Source organism: Puma concolor, chromosome B4 (genome assembly GCF_028749965.1).
Source record: "Puma concolor isolate L17-30 chromosome B4, mPumCon1.1.hap2, whole genome shotgun sequence".
In the NCBI taxonomy this organism is placed as follows: Eukaryota; Metazoa; Chordata; class Mammalia; order Carnivora; family Felidae; genus Puma; species Puma concolor.
The window spans coordinates 395,654-410,623 of NC_141673.1; the positions used below are offsets into that span (position 1 = coordinate 395,654).

The 14,970-nt window shown below is 45.2% G+C and overlaps 1 protein-coding gene across 5 annotated transcripts in view; it reads right to left on the reverse strand.

The window, feature by feature from the left end:
* The window catches only part of PPP6R2 (protein phosphatase 6 regulatory subunit 2), a 78,047-nt gene that overhangs the window by 50,650 nt on the left and 12,427 nt on the right, over positions 1-14,970 (reverse strand). For all 5 annotated transcript variants that reach the window (XM_086711905.1, XM_086711903.1, XM_086711901.1 and 2 more), the window contains exon 2: positions 1,292-1,414. The gene's annotated coding sequence lies outside the window, so the exon portion shown is untranslated. The remainder of the gene's footprint in view (positions 1-1,291; positions 1,415-14,970) is intronic.

Sequence of the window (14,970 nt, forward strand, 5' to 3'; positions counted from 1 at the left end):
TACTCTATAGAGGGGCGCCTGGGTGGCTCAGTCGGTTGGGCAACCAACTTCACTCAGGTCACGATCTCACAGATCGTGAGTTCGAGCCCCACATCAGGCTCTGTGCTGACAGCTCAGAGCCTGGAGTCTGCTTCAGATTCTGTGTCTCCCTCTCTCTCTGCCCTTCCCCCACTCACATTCTCTCTCTCTCTCTCTCTCTCTCCTTCAAGAGTAAATAAACATTAAAAAAAAAAAAATTACTCTATAGAAATCCTGAGGGCCAACACTGAGTATGCTTTCTTCTGAAGAGGACTGGTTTTCTCCAGTGAGGAACAAAAGACCGCTATCACAATGCTCATTGTTCATATTTTTTTTAGTTTTTTTTAATGTTTATTTATTTTCGAGAGAGAAAGAAGGAGAGCTTAGGGGAGTTAGGGGAGTGGCGGGGGGGGGGGGGAGGGAGGGAGAGGAAGAGAGAGAGAGGGAGAGAGAAAGAGAGGAGACCCAGAATCTGAAACAGGCTCCAGGCTCTGAGCTGTCAGCACAGAGCCCAACACGGGGCTCCAACGTGGGAACGGTGATATCACGACCTAGGCTGAAGTCAGATGTTTAACCTACTGAGCCACCCAGGTGCCCCTCATTGTTCCTTTTTAAAATTTTTTTCTCTATTGGCCTTTGGAGAGTTATCTCAGCTTTTAATGCACTGAAGTGCTCACAAGAAATCACATTTATTGTGGGGCACCTGAGTGGCTCAGCCGTTTAAGGGTCCGGATTTGGCTCAGGTCATGCTCTCACAGTTCATGAGTTTGAGCCCCATGTTGGGGTCTCTGCTCTCAGTGCAGAGTCCGCTTTGGATCCTCTGTCTCCCTCTCTCTCTGCCCCTTCCCCCCAAAAAGAAATTACATTTGTTGCAATTTACTCAGCATCTAACTGGATTGCAATGGTGAGCCTTTTGACAGCATCTTACACTGCAGGAAATCAAGTCCTCTCCTCAATTTTCATGTTGTAAGAGGAGTGTATGTTCTGGATGGCAACTGTGACAGTGTCTGTGCCCTGTCTCATGTGTTCCCCCGAAGTGAGAATGTGCCTCACTACACACGACTCTCCCTGTTTTTTTTGTATTAGAGAGACTAAGTGACTTTTCCACAGCAGAGCAATTAAAACCAGACACAGAAGGATCAAAAACAACCAAAAGACAATAATTATACAACACCTTCTAGGCTAATTTTGCTGTCATCCATCTTTGAACTTCCACTTATACAGTATATTTACATAAATTACAAAAAAGAATTAAAAAGGAAAATTATCTTACCTTCTATGAAAACTTATGTTTGAATTCAAACAAAATATAAAAACATTTGGGTTTTTTTTCTTGGACTATATGCAACTTTAAGAAAGATTTTTTCATTCAGTGGAAGATTTATAATCTCTTCACCTGGAAAATAAGAAAAAAAAACTTATTTTAAGTTCTGCCTTTGTAAAGTTAACTTACCAAAACAGTAGAGGAAAGGAAAACAAAAATCAGAAATTTTATTTAGTATTCAAATTATCAGATTTTACGATTATTATTATCAAATTATTTTATGATTAAGGAACTAAAAATTCCCTTGTCTTTGCTCGTGTTAGAGAGAATGGAATTGATGATACAACCCATTCTACATCTGGATAACTAGTGCCATGGTTTGAATATCACTCCAAAGAATCCATATGAGAAGGATCTCAATGAAATTGTCCAGTTTCATAACTATACATTAATACCACCTCACTCTCCACCACTCCCCCATTGGTTCTCTCTCTCTCTCTCAAAAAAAAAGACACGGGGCGCCTGGGTGCCTCAGTTGGTTAAATGGCTGACCCTTGGCTTCGGTCAGGTCATGGTCTCAGGGTTCGTGGGTTTGAGGCCCACATTGGGCTCTGCACTGACACTGTGGAGCCTGCTTGCAATTCTCTCTCTCCCTCTTTCTGCCCTTCCCCTGTTCACACTCTCTGTCTTTCAAAATAAATAAATAAACTTGAAAAAAAAAACTTTTTTTAAAAAGACAATAAAGTTGTGCTAAGCCACAAATCAGTGTTATCATCTTCTAGATAGGTAACTCTTTTTACATTTGGCACTTTAAATTATTAAGCTAAATAATTCAACATTGGCTTTTCAGCACTTTATACAGTTTTCAAAGTAAGAAAGTATTTCAGTAAGACTGACTTTAGGCCTGTTTATTCTAAATTTGAACCAGTGTTTATTAGAATATATTTATATTTAACTGGGGGAAGGGGGTTGCCTATTTGCTATTGTTTTTTATTTAATTTTGTTTTCAACTTATGTAAAATATTTACATGGTTGCAAAGTAAAAAAGTACAAAGAGGTGTCCAGCTACACAGACCCAGTCACTGGAGAGGTATTGGCAGTTCCAACCCAGGCAGACAGAGCAGCACGAGGTACACAGCAAACATCCCAATAAGGCCCTGCCAGCAGAGTAAAAATTACAACCTGGAGCAAAGTTCGTAGTCAAACACAAAGTTCAAATCCAAAATACACTACTCAAAGAGTAAGGCCAAGCCTGACAGGATCAAAATGATCTTCCAATAACTTAACCATCTGCCAGAACAAAACTGAAGATCATAATCCAGATACCAACATATAAAAAAATTATTAGACATACAAAGCAGCAGAAAATGTAACTATAATTTTTTTTTTTTTTTTTAATTAAAAAGCAGCTAGGAGGCACCTGGTTGGCTCAGTTGGTTAAGTGTCTGACTCTTGATTTTGGCTCAGATTAGGATCTTACTCATGGTTCATGGGATCGAGCCCCACATTGGATGTAGAGATTACTTAAAAGTAAAATCTTAAGGGGCGCCTGGGTGGCGCAGTCGGTTAAGCGTCCGACTTCAGCCAGGTCACGATCTCGAGGTCCATGAGTTGGAGCCCCGCGTCAGGCTCTGGGCTGATGGCTCAGAGCCTGGAGCCTGTTTCAGATTCTGTGTCTCCCTCTCTCTCTGCCCCTCCCCCGTTCATGCTGTCTCTCTCTGTCCCAAAAATAAATAAAACGTTGAAAAAAAAAAAAAAAGTAAAATCTTAAGAAGTTTTTTTTCTCATACTACCCAAAGCAATCTACATATTTAATACAATCCCTATTAAAAAAACACTAGCATTCTTCACAGAGCTAGAACAAACGATCCTAAACTTTGTATGGAACCACAAAAGACCCCGAATAGCCAAAGCAATCTTGAAAAAGAAAACCAGGAGGTGCCTGAGTAGCTCAGTTGGTTGAGTGTCCAACTTCGGCTCAGGTCATGAATTCGTGGTTCACGCGTTCAAGCCTCGCATTGGGCTCTGTGCTGACAGCTCAGAGCCTGGAGCCCACTTCAGATTCTGTGTCTCCCTCTCTCTCTATACCCCTCCCACCCCCAAAAATAAATAAACATTAAAATTTAAAAAAAAGAAAGAGAGAAAGAAAGAAAGAAAGAAAGAAAGAAAGAAAGAAAGAAAGAAAAGAAAAGAAAAGAAAAGAAAAGAAAAGAAAAGAAAAGAAAAGAAAAGAAAAGAAAAGAAAAGAAAATCAAAGCTGGAGGCATCACAATCCTGGCCTTCAAGATGTATTACAAAGCTGTAATCAAGACCATATGGTACTGGTACAAAAGCAGACACTTAGATCAATGAAACAGAATAGAGAACCCAGAGCTGTTAATGTTAGCCATTCTGAGGTGTCAGGTGGTATCTCACTGTGGTTTTGATTTGTATTTCCGTGATGATGAGTGATGTTGAGCATCTGTTCATGTGTCTGTTAGCCATCTGGATGTCTTCTTTGGAAAAGTCTACTCATGTCTTTTGCCCGTTTCTTCACTGGATTATTTGTTGTTTGGGTGTTGAGTTTGATAAGTTCTTTACAGATTTTGGATACTAACCCTTAATCTGATATGTCATTTGCACACATCTCCCATTCCAACGGTTGCCTTTTAGTTTTGCTGATTGTTTCCTTCTCTGTGCAGAAGCTTTGTATCTTGATGAGGTCCCAATAGTTCATTTTTGCTTTTGTTTCCCTTGCCTGTGGAGACATGTTGAGTAAGAAGTTGCTGTGGGTGAGGTCCAAGAGGTTGTTGCCTGCTTTCTCCTCTAGGATTTTGATGGCTTCCTGTCTCACACTTAGGTCTTTCATCCATTTTGAGTTTATTTTTGTGTAGGGTGTAAGAAAGTGGTCCAGGTTCATTCTTCTGCATGTCACTGTCCAGTTTTCCCAGCACCATTTGCTGAAGAGACTGTCTTTATTCCATTGGATATTCTTTCCTGCTTTGTCAAAGACGAGCTGGCCCTATGTTTGTGGGACCAGTTCTGGGTTCTCTATTCTGTTTCATTGATCTAAGTGTGTGCTTTTGTACCAGTACCATACGGTCCTGATTACAGCTTTGTAATAGTCCAGGATTGTGATGCCTCCAGCTTTGGTTTTCTTTTTCAAGATTGCTTTGGCTATTTGGGGTCTTTTGTGGTTCCATACAAATTTTAGAATTGTTTGTTCTAGCTCTGTGAAGAATCTGGTGTTAATATGATAGGGATTGCATTGACTATGTAGACTGCTTTGGGTAGTATCAACATTTTAACAATGTTTGTTCTTCCAATCCATGAGCATGGAATATTTTTCCATTTTTTTGCGTCTTCTTTAATTTCTTTCATAAGGTTTCCATAGTTTTCAGTGTATAGGCTTTTCACCTCTTTTGGTTAGATTTATTCTTAGGTATTTTATAGTTTTTGGTGCAGCTGTAAATGGGATCAATTCCTTGACTTCACTTTCTGCTGCTTCATTATTGGTGTATAGAAATGCAACCAATTTCTGTGCACCGATTTTATATCCTGCAACTTTGCTGAATTCATGGATCAGTTCTAGCAGTTTTTTGGTGGAATCTTTTTGGTTTTCCATATAGAGTATCACATCATCTGCAAAGAGTGAAAGTCTGGCTTCCTCCTGGCCGATTTGGATGCCATTTATTTCTTTGTGTTGTCTGCTTGCAGAGGCTAAGACTTCCAATACTATGTTGAATAAGTGGCGAGAGTGGACATCCCTGTCGTGTTCCTGACCTGAGGGGGAAAGCTCTCAGTTTTTCCCCAGTGAGGATGGTATCAGTGGTGGGTCCTTTGTATATGACTTTATGATCTTGAGGTATGATCCTCTTTCCCTACTTCCTTGAGGGTTTTTATCAAGAAAGGATGCTGTACTTTGTTAAATGCTTTCTCTGCATATATTGAGAGGATCATGTGGTTCTTGTCCTTTCTTTAATTAACGTGGTGTATCACACTGATTGATTTGCAGATACTGAAGCAGCCCTGCATCCCAGGTATAAATCCCACTTGGTCGTGGTGAATAATTCTTTTAATGTATTGTTGGATCCGGTTGGCTAGTATCTTGTTGAGAATTTGTGCATCCATGTTCATCAGGGAAACTGTCTACAGTTTTCCTTTTTAGTGGGGTCTTTGTCTGGTTTTGGAATCAAAGTAATGCTGGTCTCATAGAATGAGTTTGGAAGTTTTTCTTCCATTTTTATTTCTTGGAACAACTTCAAAAGAATAGGCGTTAACTCTTCTTTAAATGTTTGGTAGAATTCCCTGGGAAGCCAACCAGTCCTGGACTCGTTTTTGGGGGGAGACTTTTTGTTACTAATTAATTCAATTTATTTACTGGTCATGGGTCTGCTCAAATTTTATTTACTTTTTCCTGTTTCAGTTTTGGTAGTTTATACTATCTTTGTCTGTTTGGATTCCCCCTACCTACATCAAAATTAAATTTAATTTCTCCTGTCTATTTGATCCTTAGTCTGGCCAGAAGGACCCTAATGGGGACAGGACATTCTTGCTCCCTGACAAATCTGAGTAATGGGTACATAAAGATTCATTACATAATTATCTCTACTTGTGCGTATGTGTAGGTGTGTGTGTAACTACCCATCAGAAAACTCTGGCCTAGTAAGCCACATTCTAAAAGTCCTGGGGGCCTTTCACAGGAGATCACCAAATCTAAGAGAAGATAACTATTGCCCTTGCCACACAGACCAGTCTCTGCCAAATGCCCAACGGTGGGACTTCCCCTGGATGTGGGAGGCCAGATTCCTCCAGTTTAAGATGGAGCACATCTAACCAGTCCCTGGAAAGAGGGATGTTTGAAGGCTTTCTGGGACAAGTCACCCAGACTGGATGGGGCTCCTTAGTGAATCAACCCTAGGAGTACTTTCAGCAACCATCCCCAAGACATAATCAGCCAGTGGAAGTGTCAGACAGCAGAGGAATGGGAGATGTTCTTTTACGACCACAGTGGTCAGGCTGTCTAACAGTAGAGGACTCAGCAATGTCTTGCACGGTCACCCAATGGGGTATCATAGCAGGTCCAAAGGTTAATGGAGCTGAGCTTCAGAGTCCGACCTTCTAAGAATGATATCCTCTTCTCCCCGAGGCAGGCAGAGGGCCATGGGCATCTATCCTCAATCACTTCCTGGGCCTGAAAAGTTTTCTAGAAGCTAAGACCCATGGTTACGGTCAGAAAGCAAAGTAGGGCAGGCACCTCCATTCTATAGTTTGGGAGCTCCAGCTACCCAACAAGGAGCCTAACAATTAAAAGGATCTCTAAGCTGGGTCAAAACAGATGTTTTGTTTTTTAAAGATTTTGGTTTTTTTTTTTTTAAGGTTTCTTTTTTTTAATATTTATTTTGAGAGAGAGAGAAAGAGATACAGCATGAGCAGGGGCAGGGCAGGGCAGAGAGAGAGGGAGAGAGAGAATCCCAAGCAGGCTCTGCACTGTCAGCCCAGAGCCTGACACGGGGCTTGATCCCAGGAACCGTGAGATCATGACTTGAGCCAAAATCAAGAGTCAGATGCTCAACCGAATGAGCCATCCAGGAGCCCCTAAAGATTTTATTTTTTAAGTAATCTCTACACCCAACATGGGACTTGAACTTACAACCCCGATATCAAAACTAGCATGCTCCACAAACTGAGCCAGCCAGGTTTAATGGTTCTTATAACTCCTCAGGGTCATCTCTGCTCCTGCCAATTTGCCTTGATCCTCATGAGGGGCCAGGGTGGCTGAGCTCAGCACAGACTGGGAAGCTTAAACAACTAGAGATTTCCTTTCTCACAGTCCTGGAGGCTGGGAGTCCAAGATTAGGGCCAACGTGGCTCTGGCGCAAGTCCTTTCCTGGCTTGCAGACGGCTGCCTTGGTGTGTGCATGTGAAGAGAGAGGCCTCTCTCTTCCTCTACTTTTAAGGCCACTGAATTAGGATTCACCCATATGACCTCATTTAACCTTAGTTACATTTCTAAATTTTTTTTTACATTTATTTATTTTTGATAGAGACAGAGCACAAGTGGGGGAGGGGCAGAGAGAGAAGCAGACACAGAATCCGAAGCAGGCTCCAGACTCTGAGCTGTCAGCACAGAGCCCAACGCAGAGCTCTCACTCACAAACCACGAGATCATGACCTGAGCCTAAGTCTGACGCTTAACCGACTGAGCCACCCAGGTGCCCCTACCCTGGTTACATTTCTAAAAGTCCTATTTCCAAATATGATCACATTGGGGGTTAGAGCATCAACATATGAATCTCGGGGACACACAAAACAGTTCATAGCACAGAACCCCCAAGAGGGTCTTCCTGTGACCATATCAAGAAACAAGTTGATGGGGCACCTGGGTGGCTCAGTTCGTTGGGCATCTAGCTCTTGATTTTGGCTCAGGTCATGATCTCATGGTCATGGGATCGAGCCCCACATCAGGCTCCACACTGGGCATGGACCTGCTTGGGATTCTCTCTCCCTCTCTCTGCCCCTCTCCTGCTCGTGCTTTCTCTCTCTCTCAAAATAAACAAGTATTTTTTTTAAAAAGAAGAAGGTGACAACAGCAAAAGGTGGAAGCAACCCAAATAACCACTGATGGACAAAGGGATAAACAAATTGTGGCCCATCTATATAATGGAGTATTATTCAGCCTTAATAAGGAACTTCTGGGGCGCCTGGGTGTATCAGTCAGTTGGGTATCCAACTCTTGATTTCAGCTCAGGTCATGATCCCAAGACCCGTGTCAGGCTCTGTGCTGAGCGTGGAGCCTACTTAAGATTCTCTCTCTCTCCCTGTGCCTCTCTCCCCAACTCGTGCAGTCTCTCAAAAATAAAAATAAGATGCTCTCTCTCTTCCCCTGCCCCTCTCTCCCGCTCACATGTGCACTCACTCGCTCTCGCTCTCTCTCTCTCTCAAAAATAAAAATAAAAAGGAAAGAACTCCTCACACCTGCTGCACCGCAGGTGAACCCTGAGGGCACTGTGTTCGGTGAAAGAAGCCATCGTAGAAAGACAAATCCTGTGTGGTTTCACGTCTATAGGAGGTACCAGAATCTGGAGTGGTCAGATTCACAAAGGCAGAGAGTAGAGACGGTGGTGCTGGGGAGGGTGCTGGTGGGGGGGGTGAGCGTCTGATGGGGAGGGAGTTCCAGTTTGGGAAGATGGAGAAGTTCTGGAGACGGGTAGTGGGGTGGGTGCACAACAACATGAATATACTTAGTGCCCCTGAACTATGCACTTAAAAATTATTAAAATGATAAGTTTTTTGTTACATATATTTTTACCAGAATTTAAAAATTAAAAGACAAAAAACAGAGGCCCTGGTCAAGTCGCCTCTGTGCCTCATTTTCCTCATCTACAAAAGGTGGGTAACAACACCTGCCTTGTACACTGCCAGTGAGAACTGAAAGAAATCAATGTAAAGATCTTAGGAAGGTGCCTGACACGTGAAAAGCCTTGATACATGCGAGCTGCTACTAGTTTTTACTATTATTAACTTATGGAAGTTAACTACCAGAGTTAAACAGCTATCAAAAGTTCAAAAATAGTTGTTTCTTTGAAATAGAACTAGAAGATGGGAAGGCTCCATGTAAGAATAGATTTTTTTAATTAGAAGCCCCATATATTTGTTACTGTGTTAGCAATTAAACATCCACTTCTTTAAAAAGCTCTATTAGAGAATCAGACATACAAATATATAGAAATAAACTTGAAATTCTACAGGAAAACACTTTCTAGCAAAATAAATAAATGGGGAAACAACAGAGAAAAACTGGACCCCAAAACAAGTGCTGGTGGGAGGGCTGCAATCAAACTCCTTCCCCAGCCTGCCCGTCTCCAAGAGCAGGAGGGTCAGCAGGCTGAGGAGGAAGCAGCTGCTGACAGCTGAGCCGGCTGCCTCTTCTGCATGCAGCTTCCCAGCTCCTAACTCTGGTAGGTGTCCCCAGAAAGAGGGGCCAAGAAAAAGGCGGAGAGTCTTCCTGGAGAATGAGTGCACGTGTGTTGTGGTCAGAAAACAGGAAAGCACAGTCTAGCTAACTCCAGGTGCCAGAAGGATGCAAAAGAATTTTTTAGAAAGGAAGCTAGCTCCACTAAGAAGCGAACAACCTAAACCCTACGCTTCTGGAGCAAGAGCTGTCCTACAATGGCAATAGGAGAGCACCCAGTCACCAAAAAAGGCCTGTAGAGCAGGAAGGTGTTAAGTGGAAGGAAGCAGCCAGACAGAGAAGACAGAAGGAGGAGTGAAGCCTGCAGGAGAAGCACAGGGCCATCCATGGGCAGGAGCAGGGAAGATCCATGGCAGCCGCCTACAGGCCTGCAGGGACACAGGGCACGAGGACACATCTGCCAGTTTCTACAAGAAAGGCCAGAAACCCAGATTTTCTTAATCCCCCAATCTATTCAAATGTTAACGTATTTTTTTATATTAAATATAACTTATTGTCAAATTGGTTTCCATACAACACCCAGTGCTCATCCCAACAGTCGCCCTCCTCAACAACGAATTTTTTTAAGTGTACGTATTTATTTATTTTTGAGAAAGACACAGCATGAGTGGGGGAGGGGGAGAGAGAGGGAGAGGGAGGGAGGGAGAGGGAGGGAGAGGGAGAGGGAGGGAGAGGGAGGGAGGGAGGGAGGGAAGGAGGGGGAGAGAGAGAGAGAGAGAGAGAGAGAGAGAGAGAGAATGCCAAGCAGGCTCCACATTGTCAGCACAGAGCCCGACATGGGGCTCGAACTTATGAGCTGAAACCAAGAGTCAGTCACTTAACTGACTGAGCCACTCAGGCGCCCCAACAACTAATTGCATTTTTTAACACTATGTGGGCCAACACTGTGAAGAATAAGTAAAAGTGCGTCTTCAGGCTGACAGTGTCTCTGCCAGAGAGCTAGCCTGCCTTCTTGCCCCTGCTGACCCCGGCCCAGGAGCTGTGAGGACGAGATGAGACCCACATGCAGAGGTAGCATCCACCCCACACCTGGCCTACAGGGAAAACCCAACAATTTGCCATCAGCCTGAGTGCCACCACCCCAACCACAGCCTGCCTAGGTGGCTGCACACTCCTGGGGCTCCAAGCTACCAAAAGCAGCATTTCTCCCCTTGGTGGTGGAGCCCAGCTGGTCTCCCACCAAAGTATGATAAAGGTGATCGATACACAGCCCCACCAGACACCTTGAGCAAGAGCTCTGTCGGGCCTGAGAGGGCTCTCACCTTCTCCTGGTTTTCTCAAGAGCTTCCTCCTGGCTGTTGGGTGTGATGAAGAGAAGACTCAAAGTGAAAGCTGAAGACCTTCTGTCTGCACGCTGCTAGTAATCATGGCCACTCTGCCTGGTTAAGGACAGGGGCAACTGGCACTGTTGGCACGCACTCTCCCCACGTATGCTAAGCACCTGGCCCCCATCCTCCCTCCTGGAGACAGACACAGAACCCAAGCAAAGAACCCACTAGCGCAGCAGACCTGACTATGGGAGGTGTTCTCTGGCATGAAGTCCAGCCTCCACCACTGACTAGTTCTGCAATCCTGGTCCAATGTGTATGTGATGCAAGTAAAAATGTGACTCACTGACAGAGAGATGTCATGACTGCTACCACCAGTCTAGGACAGAGAAAAGGAATCAACTGTAGATCTTCCTCAACCTACATGTTAACATACTGAATGCTGGATTCAAAGTGACAAACAGAATGGTGGTCTGGGTACAAGATGATTGTTGCCCTCGTGCTGATGGGCTGACCGGGAGCTGAGGCCGCTGCCCAGAAACACAGGAGGATCGTACCACATACCGCTAGCCCAGGAAAAGATGTACATTCAAAATTCCAAGTACCGTTTCTATGGAATGCATACCATTTTCACACCATCATAAAGCTGAAAATATGTTAAGTTGAACCATTCTAGATCTGGGCTTGCCTGTACAGGGACCCAAAGACACACCACAGCAAGGCCCCAGTGTACACGTGCCCCACACGACAAACAACAGACCATGCCTGCACTGCATGTGTTCTCAACACTGTGGTCCTGGGAGAACCAGCTCCAAGGGCAGGCAGGGCACATGCTGGGCCGAGACTCTTGGAAGGACAAGTAACTGGAGACACGTGGCTAAAAAGCATTGCCAAACAGGCAGAGAAAAAGCCCCAACAAGCACAGGGCAGAAGCCAGGGCAATGGACAAAGCTGAGTCCAAACAAGAGCACAAGAGAATTAACTCGAGGAGCTCTGCAGGGTTACACCTGCCACAAGAAAGGGAACCGACAAGAGCTGTTTCACGGACACTCTACTGTGCGCAAGCGTTGCACGAGCCCAGTAGAACTCAGTGCAGCAGGGAGTTTACCACTAATCCCAGTCCACAGGTTAAAAAGCAGAGGTCTCAATAATTACAGGACTAGCCCAAGGCCACAGGTTAATAAACATCAATTCAAAACCTGAACCCAGATTGTCTCACAGCAAAGTCAAGTTCTCAGTCTCCACATGACACCAGATACTGGTCCAGTCAATAAAGAAAAAAAGGAGGTATCAAAGGAGATACAAAAAGAATTATCATGATGGAGGGAGATAACCTGAAGGTACCAACCAGGACTGGCCTGGTCCAGGGAGGACTATGTGGCAGAGCCAAGAAAGGGTGAGAAAGAGGGTCTCGTAGGCTTGAGGGGAAATGAGGCCCTGAGGAGAGAAGAGCAAGTCTTAAAAATGACGCAGTCAATGGGCTTCTCTGTGGAGTGATAAACTGTTCTGGAATCAGTGATGCTGGCTGCACTTGTGAATGTACTAAAAGCCCCTGACTTGCACACTTTAGAAGGGCAACTTTATGGCATATGACTTCTATCTCAGTGCTGTACGGGAGCAGTCGGTGGGCTCACAGATGGGCACATCCCTGAAGAGGAGCTCTGAAAGGTTTCTTTTTTTTTTTTTTTTTTCAATATATGAAGTTTATTGTCAAATTGGTTTCCATACAACACCCAGTGCTCATCCCAAAAGGTGCTCTCCTCAATACCCATCACCCACCCTCCCCTCCCTCCCACCCCCCAACTCTGAAAGGTTTCAATGCTGATAACAGCCCACAGAGAGGACACTGGGTGTCCTCTACTCAGCAACAAATGAAGAAAGGACACAAACACAGCCCCACCCCCAGAGGTCTGACCTCCAGTAAATCTTGAAGGACCCTGCCCAGAGAGCTTCCTACCAGCAAGCCCTGAGGACAGAGTCACTGGTCCCCTGTGCCCTGGGGTGTCCTGGTGGACAGGGATAAAAATAACATCCTCCTAGGGTGGACGTGAGGACTGTCCAGGGCAAAGTTCACTGCAAGGAACCAGAGGCATCAAGAGTGCCTGCGTGTGTCAGCTACCATGGTGGTCACGCGTGGAAGACGTGACGTCTGCAGCCAGTGCGTCAAGGTGGCTACGAGCTCAGCTCCAGATGCGACTGCCTGGCCTGCATCAGCGCCTCCACATACTGACCTGAGTTACATTTCTTAAACTCTATGTCTCGGTCTCCCCAGCTATGAGATGGAGATGATGATGGTATTTACCTCAAAGGACAGTGTGAATATTAAGCAAGATAATCTGAATCAAGTGCTCAAAATACCTGGAAAACAGTAAGTGCCCAATAAATGTCATCAATTATCATTAGTCAGGGAGCAGGAAGTTGTTGGTCAGAGAGGGCTTCCGTGAGGAAACCTGGCCTGAGTTTCACTTGTTTTAAATTAATGACCACACATCTCAAGTGAACATTAAATACAGCCTAGCCTTCGAACTCTTAAGAAGCTAGCTTCCCTCTCTTGAGACAACTGGGACAAATATCAGATGGGTACAAATTCTATATAGCTCCTTGCATCAAGAAGTCAAGTCAAAAAATAAAATCATAAAATATAAAGTCTAGGGGCGCCTGGGTGGCGCAGTCGGTTAAGCGTCCGACTTTAGCCAGGTTATGATCTCGCGGTCCGTGAGTTCAAGCCCCGCGTCAGGCTCTGGGCTGATGGCTCGGAGCCTGGAGCCTGTTTCCGATTCTGTGTCTCCCTCTCTCTCTGCCCCTCCCCCGTTCATGCTCTGTCTCTCTGTCCCAAAAATAAATAAAAACGTTGAAAAAAAAAATTTTTTTTTAAAAATATATATATAAAGTCTATCCACCCATCGGGTGACTCCTGGGACCTGCTGTAACCACCAAAAGGCAGCAGAGGACAGGTGCCATTTTGAGAACCAGCTGCCAGTCTTGCCCTCTTGGAGTCCTGTGATAATGTGGCCTCCTTGAGGCTGACAGAACCCTGGAGAGAGGCCTAAACATGCAGCTGAAGCCCCAATCATACAAGAAGCCAGGCAGACAACACAAGGAGCAGAGAGGAGCCATGCTGGCCATGCCTGGACCAGCCCAAACTGGGCTCAACCCACACTCATAACCAAAAACAAAGACTGCTATTTTAAGTCCCCAATCATTGGGGCGCCTGGGTGGCGCAGTCGGTTAAGCGTCCAACTTCAGCCAGGTCACGATCTCGCGCTCCGTGAGTTCGAGCCCCGCGTTGGGCTCTGGGCTGATGGCTCAGAGCCTGGAGCCTGTTTCCAATTCTGTGTCTCCCTCTCTCTCTGCCCCTCCCCCGTTCATGCTCTGTCTCTCTCTGTCCCAAAAATAAATAAATGTTGAAAAAAAAAAAAAATTTAAGTCCCCAATCATTGTTGGGATGCTCTGTTACAAAGCAATAGATACTTTCTTTCAACTCTTTCTTCAACTCTCCAATAACCTTACCCCTTAATTCACAGAAAAAGCACAAGGCTTCAAGTGTGAACTCTCCCATCTTCCTTCCATCAAACCTACCAACCCTAATCACCACATCCACTGCATTCCCTCCTATTACAATGGAGAAATGGTCCTTGCTCCCACCAAGACCAGCCTCTCCACCTATGCTCTGGACCCCACCCTTCATGCCTTCCCAAGACTGCTCCTCTGGTATCTCCAGTCCCTCCTCCTTTGCTAGCACCGTCCAGTCAGTGTGCACACACTTACACATACACACACACACACACACACACACACACACCTCTGCCCCATAGACATTTTTTTTTTTTTAACGTTTATTTATTTTTGAGACAGAGAGAGACAGAGCATGAACAGGGGAGGGTCAGAGAGACGGAGACACAGAATCTGAAACAGGCTCCAGGCTCTGAGCTGTCAGCACAGAGCCCGACGCGGGGCTCGAACTCACGGACCGTGAGATCATGACCTGAGTCGAAGTCAGACGCTTAACCGACCAAGCCACCCAGGCGCCCCCCCCATAGACATTTCTCCAATCCCCGTTGACGTGATGCTTCCTTAAAGAGCTGTCTGCACTTACTGTCCCTAATCCCTCTCCTCCCATCGAACCTCTCTCCCCAGCATGCCACCAGACCACTTTTGTCAAGGAAGCCAATGAAGGAAGCCAATGAATTCCCAGGACCACCTCTCAGTCCTTCCCTCACTCTACATCCCAAAGCTTATCACAGTGAAGTACCAGCCTCTCTTAGCTTCTGCGACACCACACTCTCCTGGTTCTGTCCAGCACCCACAGCTACTCCTGGTCAGCTTCCATATCCTGTGCTCACCTCCACAAGTGGACACACCCCCACGTTCCCCGTGGTCTCCCTTCTCTTCCTCTGTCAGGCATGTATAGCACAGGGTTTAAAAGTGCAGATCTGACAGTTCTGGTTACAGCTTCTATCTGACTG